Genomic DNA, 12,812 nt, shown 5'->3' with positions numbered 1-12,812 from the left:
GAAGAGAGAGGCCATAGTCAGATCAATTTAGTCAGGCTGACAAAGCAGGCCTCAGCCTCAAGGGCATAGCAAGAGGGAAAGCACGTAGACTTGTGATAAGATGAACAAAGACAGACTGTAAAAGAAGAACTAGAAGGACTCTGTTAGCCATGAAATTGCAAAAGTGTAGCTATAAACTTAGCCAATCAGCATAGTGACGCATATGGCAAGGCAACCAATGATGAGCTTAGCTTTTGCAATATGCATGAGTTAATTAAGCACTGTATTTAATCGCCACTCTAATTATCAATAAACGAGACTTTGCAGATGACCGAATTGGTGTCCGTGTCTCCCTTCTCCGACAAATGGTGACCCCGACGCGTGCCTCCGTCGCTGAAAAAGAAAACGGGGGAGAACGCGCCACGGTCGGTTAAGTTGAGTTTGGGGCCTGCTGCAACCGGGTCGGTGTCAAACGACGTAGGAAAGACACCCTCAGGAGCTACAGAGGTGGTCCTGGGCCATACGTGCTGCCGAAGCCGGAGAGTTGCAACGGCGCCGACGGTAAAAAATGGACAGGCAAGCAGCATATGATTTATTTATAGCACATATAGATAAGTTAGGGCTAAAAGAGCTTAATCCCAGGAAGGACATACCGGGGTTGTTAGCCTGGGGTTCTGCTAAAGGCTTATTCACTAACCCTCATAGTGTGCATGAGTTAAATGAGTGGCGTAAGTTAGGAGATGTACTGTGGGAGGCAGTATTAGGAGATGATAAGACAGCAAAAAAGTTAGGAAAAATTTGGCAAGTAGTTCATAACGCGCTCTTAAAGCAACAGGCAGAGAAAAGGGCGGCACAGCAGGCAGTAGAGGCATATAAAAGAAATGCTCAGTATGGTGATAATGAGCCCCTTGCACCAAGCACAAGAAGGGTTGAAATACCTATTCTTAGAGACACGGCAGGAATGGCCGATGGGGCTAGTTGCACTTGGCCCTCTGCACCCCCCTCAGAAGAACTGGGAAATAACGCTGACAAAGCAGAGGAGGTAATTGCAGAGAGCGGAATATCCCAACCTTGCGGCGTAGAATCCCCTTGTCGGCCTGAATCTAGCACCCCTAAACCTGCCAGTGAGCCAAATCCTGTCCCTAGGGCGGAAAGCGACCTACGGGGGGAAGTGGCAAGGCAGAGGAGGGAGGCATGGAATATGCTAGCTAGACACGGCCTGAAGACTGGGGATGACGCCGCTGTGAGCGCAGCCAAAGTCTGGACCTTTCCTGTAACATACACACAGGGAGTAAACCAACAAGGACAAGCTGTACAAGTGGGAGAGTATGAACCACTTGATTGGAAGTTGCTAGCACAGTTACGGCAGACAGTGAGTCAGTTCGGGTTTCGCAGCGAGCCAGCCAAGCAAATGCTAGACTATCTATTTGACACATATTTATTACTGCCAAATGATTTAAAAAGCATAGCAAAATTAATTTTCACACCACATCAGCAAATGCTATTTAATGCTCACTGGCAAGCTCTTGTTGCCGAGGCAGTTGCAGTACAAAGAGGTCAGGGTGATCCCTTAGCCGGAATTACAGCAGATGAGTTAATGGGAGTGGGTGCATTCCGCAGGTCAGAAACTCAGTTACTCCCGGGGGCCGACAGGGTTAGAGAAGCCATGCGTATCGTAAGAACTGCTATTGATCAGGTGAAAGATAGCTCAGGTATACCCATGTATATGGGAATAAAACAAGGAAGGGAAAAATCCTTTGGGGATTTTGTAGATAAGGCTACCGCTGCTATCGACAGGGCAGGAGTTCCAGAGTATATGAGAGGGGCGATGTTAAAGCAATGTGCGTTACAAAATAGCAATGAGGCAACAAAGAGGGTATTGTCAACTCTAGGAGCTAATTGGACGATAGAAGAGGCATTAAAAAGAATGGCGCTGCAGCCATCAGGGTCACAGGTTTTCTTAATCAATGCACTAAAAGAAATAGGCTTAGGGCTGCAGAAACAAGCTGAATCCACACAGTCACAGGTACTAGCTGCTCTTGCCCCGCTCCGTGCTTCCACAGCAGCACCGGCCACAGCGAACAACCGCCGACCTCCTTCAACGCGATGCTTTAGATGCGGAAACGGAGGCCATTTTCGACGAGACTGCCGAGCCTCAGAAGTGTGGTGCCAGAACTGCCAAAACAACACCCACAACACGTCAGCTTGTCGCCGCCAATCGGGAAACTCCAGGCGGAGCGCGCCCGGCAGCCGCGCCCAGACACAAGTAGCCGCCGTAGCATCAGCGCCATCTCCTGTCTGCAACCAGCCACAACAGGGAGCCTGGGACTCGACTTGGCAGCCGCAATAAAAACATCATTATTAACAACACGCCCCGCTAAAGTCCCAACTGGAGTACAAAGCCCGGTAACTATTAAAGGACAAGCTTTTGGAGGACTAATAGTGGGACGCTCATCGAGCTCCATTTTAGGATTGTTTGTACTACCAGGTGTCATTGATGCAGACTACACTGGGGAAATACAAATAATAGTTTATACTCCTTTTCCTCCTCTAACGATTGAGGCAAATCAACGTATTGCTCAATTTATTCCACTTCCACAGTTAAGCCGGGGTGTTCAACCACAAACACAAACCCCGCGCAAGGACCAAGGTTTTGGGTCCTCTGGTGTTGCTCTGCTCACAATGGATCTCAATACTAGACCCAAAAAGGAGGTAAAGTTCACCTATGCAGGACGTACAATAAAAATGATGGGACTTTTAGACACTGGAGCAGATACCAGCATTGTTTCTCCAGAAAAGTGGCCCTGTGATTGGCCATCATTACAAACCACAAATACCGTGACGGGCGTCGGAGGGTTTACCCTCGCAAAGAAAACGCCCCCAATAAGGGTTACTATAGATGGGCAGGACTTGGTAACTGTGTTATCAGTAGTTGCGTTACCGCCCATGGTACATTGTCTAATTGGAAGGGACATTTTAGCTCAGCTTGGGGTCGTTCTATCCAACGAGCACCCTTTGGGGTAATTGCCATTGCTTGGACTTTCCCAATTCCAATCACCTGGACTACCAATGAACCGGTAATGGTTAAGCAATGGCCTCTAAAAAGGGAAAGTCTAATACAAGCACATCAACTCGTGAAAGAACAATTTCAACAAGGACATTTAAAACTTTCCACAAGCCCATGGAACACGCCAATTTTTGTGATTAAAAAGAAATCAGGGAAATATCGTCTTTTGCATGATTTAAGAGCAGTAAATGATCAAATGGAAGCAATGGGAGCATTACAACCAGGACTTCCCAATCCAGCCATGCTCCCACAACATTGGCCTCTTTTAATTATTGATTTAAAGGACTGCTTTTTTACTATAGCCTTACACCCCCAAGATACAAAAAGATTTGCATTTACCCTACCGGCAATTAACAGGGGGGAACCTGACAAAAGATATGAATGGACTGTTCTTCCACAAGGCATGAAAAACTCACCTACTTTATGCCAATTATATGTTGATGCAGCCTTGCAACCCCTAAGACTAAAATGGCCTGACACAATTATTTACCATTACATGGACGACATCCTATTCGCCCAGAAAACAGTATTTACAAATATTCAAATGCAAGAAATTCGAAACACCTTAGCAAAAGCATCTCTCATGATAGCTCCAGAAAAGATACAGCAATCTACACCATGGAAGTATCTGAGATGGACTATTACAAATCAAATCGTACGGCCGCAAAAACTTCAAATTGCTACAAAGATCACCAATCTAAACGAAGCACAACACTTACTAGGAGATCTACAGTGGCTCAAACCAATTGTTGGGATACCCAACTCTCTGCTAGAATCCCTCAGACCACTGCTCAAGGGGACTGATCCAACCACACCTGTAACCATGACACCACAACAAAAAGACGCTCTCAATGGCATTATTCGCTGCGTCAATGAAGGATTTGTCTCCCGCCGGAATGTATCATTACCTATAGACCTTACCATTTGGAATACTCCTGATCATCTACTTGGAGCACTTACACAAACACAAAAGAAAACGGGGGAGATACAGGTACTAGAATGGATAACTCCACCTTTACAAGCAAAAAGGACAATCAGTACAAAAATCGAACAAGTAGCTACCTTGATTCGTAAGGGTCGGGTAAGGATTCTGGAAATCACCGGAACAGGTCCAACCGCAATCCACCTACCCATGAAAAAGGAGGACTTAGATTGGTACCTCCTCAACTCTGAGGACTTACAAACGGCTTTGCTGGAAGCTGGAGCAGCAGTCAACACAGGACCGCTGACACCACGTCATCTTCAGTGGTTAGGAAATTGGGACTGGGTATTAAAGCCAACACGATCGGAACAGCCAATAGCGGGTGCCATCACAGCATTCACGGATGCCGGAAAGAAATCGAGGAGGGCAGCCATCACCTGGAAAGAAGGCCCTCGATGGAAAAAGCAGATAATAGACGCTGCTCCAGAGGACAGTTTACAAACATTGGAATTGCTTGCTGTTGTGTGGGCATTAAGTGAACTGCAAGGGCCTTTGAATGTGGTCACTGACTCGTTTTATGTTGCAGGAGTAGCACAGAGAATTGAGGATGCCTCTGTGAAAGAGGTGCAAAACAAAAGACTCTATGAACTCTTGCTGCAGCTAAAGCGAGCAGTAGGAGCAAGGTTTAAGCCTTATTGTATCATACACATCAGAAGCCACAAGTGGGATGTAGGCTTGGGTGAAGGCAATGCCAGGGCAGATAGACTGGTCATGAATGTAGCAGATGATAGGGGAATTGAGGCAAGAGAGTCACACACACGATTTCACCAGAATGCTAAGGGATTGGTGCGCGAGTTCAAAATAGGCATACAAGAAGCCAAGGCAATAGTGAGAGCTTGTCCCACCTGCAGTCATCACAACAGTGGGGTGGGTCTTGGGTGTGGGGTAAATCCTCGGGGTCTAGAAAGTAATGAAATTTGGCAAATGGACGTTACACACGTAACAGAATTTGGTAGGCTCAAATATGTACACGTCACAATAGACACCTACAGCAAGTACATTTGGGCTACCGCACAAACAGGAGAAAAGGCAATCCATGTAATAAGGCACCTAACAAGTTGCTTTGCAGTCATGGGAATGCCTAGGGAAATAAAGACCGACAATGGACCAGCCTATGTCGGCAAGAGAGTAAGCCAGTTCATGAGACTCTGGGGAATTAAACACATCACAGGAGTACCACACTCACCCACAGGACAAGCCATAGTAGAAAGAGCCAATGGGACACTTAAACAGTACCTACTCAAACACAAATCCATAGAAGATCCACAAGAAAGGTTAGCTAAGGTTCTTTATGTCATGAATTTTTTGTGTGTGTTTGGGGAAGAGGTGGAGCCGCCTGCAATTAGGCATAGAGGAAAAAGGGAAGGTAACAAGGCAGAAAGCGAAAAAGCGTGGGTAAAGTACCGGGATCCAAAAACAGGGATATGGAATGGCCCTGCTAAAGTAATATACTGGGGCAGAGGTTATGTTTGTGTTTCTACTCCCACAGGAACAGTTTGGGTCCCTGCTAGGTGGGTGAAACCTATCCTAAATGAGCGAGTTGGTGGAAAGATTCCTGAGGACACCATTAGCTCCAGACGACCGAGAGCGGATACAACAGAAGTTGACGGTGACCTTACGGCCCTATTTACAGAAACTAGCACCATATAAACGCGCTGTCCGCAAGGCACTACAACGGCCGCCACCGAACTGGGTGGAGTGGATCGAGTATCACGCCTACCACGCCTACCGGGAGGAACAACGCCTTAACGGTCGCCCTTGTTGCGCGTGTGGGAAGGCGTGGTGTGAAGCTTGGGTGGCTTTAAAGTGTGGGGGCTGTGGGGACTGCTCATGGGTAAGACAAAGAGCAGTATATAAATTGTGGTGCCAAGAGTGTCAAAGGAAAGACCAAAGACGCTCAAGCTGGGGTGCAGCATTAGAAGGGGAAGCAGGAGTACCGTTTGTACAAGTCCGGAGTGTGTATGAAGCACCAGAACAGCTTATGTTAGCTTGGGCCCGGTGGGAAGTAACTAATTGGCTCTGGAGGCAGAAAATCACTGCAAAATCTTGCATTGTTGCTGCCAGGTGCATGACTAAAGTGCCATATCTACCTTTCCCTCGGGTAGGACCAGTTAAGCCAGGTACCGACCCTGAAGAAGTATTAGACCAGTGCATAGAAAAGGTAAAGCAGTGGCACATAGCAGCAGACAATCCAAAATACAGGAGGGAGAAGCCACGTAAGCAACGAAAATGATACTCATCACACTGCTTACGCTTACTAACTTTGCTTACACAAATGCTTTTCCAATGGAGTACACACCTAGAGAAAATGTATGGGTAACATTTGCTAACATAACAAAGCAAGAATCAATCTGCTTGAGCTTGGGGGGAGCGCAAAATCCTTTCAAAACTTGTCTTGTAGGATTGCCAGTTTGGAAACCAAAAGAGTTTGCAGGGTATCTTAATAATAGCAACCTACCTACAAAAAGGGATGATGATTTGTTGCAGGGTTGTACTTTCCCTAGTAGTAATCCCTCACAACATGATGGATGCTGGCAATGTGAATTTGTTCTAGCTTTAGGCAAAACCTTAGCCTCCCCTCCGGAAGAGATTGACCTCTTCGGAAGCATTAACGCATCAATGGGAAGAAATGCAGGAGGATGGTTTAGTTTTATGCCCTTAAAAGACAAAAACTTTGCAACCCTTAATTCAGCTCTTAGTAATCTACCAACAATTCATACTCAACTCTACCCCAAATGTAACGGTAGGTACATCACAAAGGCAAGAGCACTACCCCCAGGAATATTTTTAATTTGTGGGGATCGTGCCTGGAATGGTATTCCAGTGAGGCCACAAGGGGGACCCTGCTATCTAGGGAAACTAGCCATGTTTCATCCCAATGTAACTACTCTCATGCAACTTGCAAGCAATGCCAATCGAACAAAACGCAGTTTACATGATCTTGACTGCACCGGCATAGGGCAACCACATTTTTGGAGTGACTTTAGACAGGTAGCAACTGCTGTACTCCTCCCTCACGCAGCAGCCAGAAAAGCTATGGCCCTAGCCGAACAGTTAGGGTGCTGGGCAAAAGATGAATTTAACACCACCTCTCAGGTGTTAGACATGATGGCCAGGGATGTCTCAAGTGTTAACCATGCAGTACTGCAAAACAGAGCAGCCATTAATTTTCTACTACTAGCGCAAGGACACGGTTGTAAGGAATTTGAGGGAATGTGCTGCATGAATTTGTCTGACCACTCTGTATCCATTCACAAAAAGATACGAGACATACAAAACAGACTACATGACCTAAAGGAGCAAAATGGTTGGGACATTGATGAATGGCTAAAAAGCCTAGGCTTTGGAGGATGGATTCAAACCATCATTAAGTATGCTATCATGATCTTAGGCGTATTCTTATGCTTAGCTTTGTTGCTTCCTTGCTTGATAACTTGCTTACAAAATTTCATCCAAAAAACTATTAGCAAGGCTTGGCATACTAATCTTCTCGCTCAAAAAGAAAACGGGGGAAGTGTAGAGAGCCTGGTGCAGGAATGGCTAGAAGAGAGAGGCCATAGTCAGATCAATTTAGTCAGGCTGACAAAGCAGGCCTCAGCCTCAAGGGCATAGCAAGAGGGAAAGCACGTAGACTTGTGATAAGATGAACAAAGACAGACTGTAAAAGAAGAACTAGAAGGACTCTGTTAGCCATGAAATTGCAAAAGTGTAGCTATAAACTTAGCCAATCAGCATAGTGACGCATATGGCAAGGCAACCAATGATGAGCTTAGCTTTTGCAATATGCATGAGTTAATTAAGCACTGTATTTAATCGCCACTCTAATTATCAATAAACGAGACTTCGCAGATGACCGAATTGGTGTCCGTGTCTCCCTTCTCCGACAAGCATGGACAACAGTTAGAGTGTCGTCTTTTAAGATTCCCTGCACTCCACTTATGGTGGCAAAAGCAGTGCCTTGACTGTAATCATAAAAGTGATTACAGCTTCATTGCTTTGACATCATGTAGGATGCTTCCTCCATCTGCTGTGGTCAGCATTAAGTAACAGATTTCTCAGTTTCTAGGAAGAGTCTAGCAAACAATCACCTTGCTCCTTCTCTTGCATTTATTCATCACTGCTATGCTGCTATACAGACAGGTAGTCTGTTTATGATTCAACAATTCAATGGGACATCAAGTAAATAACAAAGCAAAACTAACTACCGAAAGCACTATAAGGGCCAGAGATTAGCTTGGATCAAAACAGGTATTCTCCTAGCATTGTTTACAAACGAGTCAGCATGTGAAACAGAAGGCACAATGTAGTTTGTGCCTTGTTTTGGGCATGCCCGGAAGAAGGAAATTCTGATTTCACATACGGGAAAAGAAATGTTGACATTTGAATGAGATTGTTCATACCCCAGTAAAGGTTGCTTTGAAAGGTTGTGGAAGTCCTGTTAGGAAACATGGCTTTACAAGTCCTTTCCACCAGGAGACAACAGCTGCAGAACATCTGGGTGTGCCAGTGTTGAGAGCACCAGCAAAGATCAAAGTGGAGAAGTTGGTGAACAATGGCAGTGGCCTGGCGGAGGGCAAGTGGGGTGCTGGCTGTGGGACCAGGGGAGTCCTGACTGATTTAGGAGGCGTGTGATGGTCTGTGCCAGCAAGCAGAATAGTGCTGTGGCCTTGGCACACTGCTAATACTGGAATTCAGTGGGGTCACTGGGCAGGCTGAGTGTGTGAGCTGCTGGAGGGACCCAGGTTGCCCACATGTAAACATCCAGTCTCACTCTTGCCAGCCACAGAAAGGAGCAGGATGTGGCTGCTGGCGATGCCTGTCACGTATATGTAGTGTATATGTGTGCTATCCCAGCCTGCTGGGAACACTTCTTCTTTGGGACTGCTTGGGCTGAGGGAGAGAAAGCAGTGGTAGTTTCTGAGGTTTCGAGTTTGCTCGAGTTTCTCAGGCTGTTTCTGGAGCCACCCAGAGTTCTCTTCCTTGAAGCATTTCAAGTCCTGCTAATTTTCAAAATTCAAACAGACACAGCCCTAAGCTAGTTGATCTGACTTCAGAGCTATTCTTACGCTGAGCTGTTGGATGATCTGATCTCCTGAGATGTCTTCCATCTCAGTTTATGACCTGGTTCTTGTGAAAAGTAGGATCTTTTAGCCTGGAGAAGAGAGGTTTCTGGAGAGACAGTATTGTGGCCTTTGAATATGTAAAGAGGGTATAAGACAAATGGAGAAAGACTTTTTAGGAAAGTTTGCAGAGACAGGATAAGGGGCCATGCTTTCAAACTGAGACTAGGTTTAGATTGGCTAAAAGGAAAAACTTTTCTACAATGAAGCTGGTGAGACACTCAAACGGGTGTTCCAGAGAAGTTGTGGATGCCCCATCATTGAGAGTGCTCCTTATCAGTTTGGCTAGTCTTGAGCAATTTCATCTACTGTAAGATCTACCTGGCAAGGAAGTTGGACTACATGATCTTTAATCACAGACTGTTGTATGATTCCGTGGAAGACAGAATGCAATAAAGTTCATATTTCAGATTTTGGCGCAGACATATTTATTTTTTCTCACTTTATGCGTCATTGCAATGACAACTTGTTAGCTTCTGAAATGATTAGCTGAGATTGATTTCCTTCCTTAGTTTCATTTTCTCTGTTATTCCTTCACTCTTGGACTTTTTTTTTCACTAGATTCCCTCTTTCAGTAAACTGCCCTTAAGTATCACTTTGCTCCCCACCTGGCTTTTTTTTTTTTTTTCAATGACACCTTTTCACTGGTTCGTTTTGGGCCTTTGCTGCTTGAAGTCCAGCAGCCTTCTTGTCTGAGCATTACGGAGCTTTCTTTACAGCTTCATCACTATGCAAAAAGCCATAAATTACTGTGTTCCATCTCACATACCATCAAGTATCACACTAATATTCCCTCTGCTGAATAGCTGGTTGGTTTACATAGACCAGCCAAATACCAGGAAATCCAGATGGCAGCAAGAATCTTGTAGACTACTCCCGCTGTTCATTTAAATTCTGGAGAAGTCACGTGAGGTATCACATTCTCTTGAAAGAAGTGTCTATCATCTCGGACATTCTAGAATGGGCTATTAATATTGTCATGAGTTTCTGGCTAGACTTTTTAGTATGCAAATTCAAATTCAAATGATCTGAAATGATAGAACTTCAAGAAATTTTTTTTCCCAGAATCGAAGTATGATGGAGTTATATAGGGAGAATCTTAATCTTAGTTATTCTATTCCATCTCACATCATGGCTGGGGGCAGGGAGAAGGGAGTATCTTTGGGGGACAATGGGTTCCGGTGTAGTCAGTAAGCTGGGCAGAGGAGCCATCAGGTATTTTCTGTTGTTGGGCGGGGGGGGGGGGGGGGATTCGTGTGAACTCTTCCTTTCTTGTACCCTGCCACTAGTATTGTTGCTAAAATTGTTTGTTTTCTCATCCAAGTGACAAAATCAGCACACTTAATGAGGGATGAAGAGGGAGCAGCGACCTCAGAACAGGAGGAAGAAGAAGCAGAGCCTGCTGTCCTCCAGAAGAAAAAAACACTACCAGCCAATTTTGCATCATCTGTGAACTTCCTGGGCGTGTACTCTATGCCCTTGTCCAGAACACTGAGCAAGATATTAAACAGGACTGGGCCCAAGACTGAGCCTTGGGGACCAGCTGGATGAACTCTATTTCCCACCACTCTGTGGGCCTGGCCATCACCCAGTTTGTCACCCAGCAAACAGCCCACCCATGCAAACCATAAGCAGACAGTTTCTTCAGGAGAATGATGTGAGACTCATTGCAAAAAGGATCAGGGAGATGCCTAGGAAGAGTCTCAGGTGAATCCAGGAGACTATAGTGGAGGAAGGACGCGAGGAAGAAGAAGGCGTTCTTAAAGTAGCACCCTGGCAGCAGCCCTGAAAGGGCGCATAACACACGGCGTCTCGCTGCCCTCCGTTCTACATACTCGCAGCTCCCTCTGCCGACTTGCAAAAGTTGCTACCAGAGCAGAGGCGGCCAGATTGAAGAGGCAGTGCCTAGGTTCACCTTCTCCTTACTGCACGTAAGCCACGTCCAGCTCCTCGCTGCACTCTGGATTTCCCTTCTCCGCGGCACTTACAGTGGTGCTGTGTGCAACTCGGCGCCTAGAAGCGACCGCCAATGCTTTCAGAGCGGGCTGCAAGGGAACCAAGGAGCAGCACAAGCAGCAGTGCTTCAGCTTGCTCCTTCCGACTGCTAAGGGCACTTGGGAAGGCAAGCGAGAGTCAACCACCTTCCTCTCCTAGTAGCCTGTAACGTGGTGCACACAAGCACGGGACTAGTGCCGCTTCGTTCACCGCCCTCGCCCAAGCGTGGAGCCGCTTTCACTTGCCGGCGGCCAGAAGCCGCTGCAAGGGCGCCACACAACCACAAGTGCGCCGGCAGCCAAGAGCTAGAGAACGCTGCTTCTGCCCAAGCCCGCCTAGGGCGTGCACCTTTGTTCTCAGAGCTCCGTGCAACAGTCTGCCTCTATCGCAGTTCGAATGGAAAACGAAAGCTTTTCGCCTACGCCCTTCACAGAGATCCGTTGCCAGGACGAGAATGTCTTGTGGCCGGAGCTCGCCCCCGCCGCGAGGAAGCTGCTATTAGCACCGCGTTGCAGGGCCACGTCTCGCTTCTTGACTACGTGCTCAGCGCTCTCCGAATTCGCCGCTAGCTCCACGGTCTTTCTCAGCTGCAAGTAGCAGCGCTCACAGTACATAGAGCTTCGCAAGGCCCGAAGACCCGGAGGGAAGTATCGCACACGAAAATGTGCCAGGACAGAGACGTGTTCTACGTTGTCCCTTCTCGTCATGCAGTTTGTGCCTCTGCTGCTTCTGCTGTTAGGAATCGCTCCTTGAAAGACGAGCGAGAGCGTCCTTCTGGGTGCATTGCACTGAGTCGAGTGCTCGCTCGGGACTTTGCTCTCGGGGCCAAGGCAAGAGGGCGTGCTTGCCCGCAGAACTGAGAACACGCTGTTGGGCAGAGCTGCAACTGACCGCTGGAGTTCAGCTCTCGCCGGACGGCAGAAGGCGAAGAACGAAGCCGCTTGCGAGCGGCGCAGTGCAGCGAAGAGCTCTCCGAATTCGCCGCTAGCTCCACGGTCCTCCTCAGCTGCGAGTAGCAGCGCTCGCAGTACACAGAGCTTCGCAAGGCCCGAAGACCCGGAGGGAAGTATCGCACACGAAAATGTGCCAGGACAGAGACGTGTTCTACGTTGTCCCTTCTCGTCATGCAGTTTGTGCCTCTGCTGCTTCTGCTGTTAGGAATCGCTCCTTGAAAGACGAGCGAGAGCGTCCTTCTGGGTGCATTGCACTGAGTCGAGTGCTCGCTCGGGACTTTGCTCTCGGGGCCAAGGCAAGAGGGCGTGCTTGCCCGCAGAACTGAGAACACGCTGTTGGGCAGAGCTGCAACTGACCGCTGGAGTTCAGCTCTCGCCGGACGGCAGAAGGCAAAGAACGAAGCCGCTTGCGAGCGGCGCAGTGCAGCGAAGAGCTCTCCGAATTCGCCGCTAGCTCCACGGTCCTCCTCAGCTGCGAGTAGCAGCGCTCGCAGTACACAGAGCTTCGCAAGGCCCGAAGACCCGGAGGGAAGTATCGCACACGAAAATGTGCCAGGACAGAGACGTGTTCTACGTTGTCCCTTCTCGTCATGCAGTTTGTGCCTCTGCTGCTTCTGCTGTTAGGAATCGCTCCTTGAAAGACGAGCGAGAGCGTCCTTCTGGGTGCATTGCACTGAGTCGAGTGCTCGCTCGGGACTTTGCTCTCGGGGCCAAGG

The 12,812-nt window shown here is 47.6% G+C and overlaps 1 long non-coding RNA gene across 1 annotated transcript; it reads left to right on the top strand.

Moving 5' to 3' along the window:
- The first annotated feature begins 284 nt into the window (after positions 1 to 284).
- On the top strand, positions 285 to 7,881 carry LOC148217794 (uncharacterized). Its single transcript, XR_015800744.1, has 2 exons — positions 285 to 555; positions 5,518 to 7,881. It is a non-coding gene; the product is annotated as an uncharacterized LOC148217794 (long non-coding RNA).
- The last annotated feature ends 4,931 nt before the right edge of the window (positions 7,882 to 12,812 follow it).

This window comes from Sturnus vulgaris, unplaced genomic scaffold, assembly GCF_052056855.1.
Source record: "Sturnus vulgaris isolate bStuVul1 unplaced genomic scaffold, bStuVul1.hap1 Scaffold_282, whole genome shotgun sequence".
Classification (NCBI taxonomy): Eukaryota; Metazoa; Chordata; class Aves; order Passeriformes; family Sturnidae; genus Sturnus; species Sturnus vulgaris.
The sequence above is the reverse complement of the archived record's forward strand: the minus strand, read 5'-3'. Positions and strand labels throughout refer to the sequence as shown.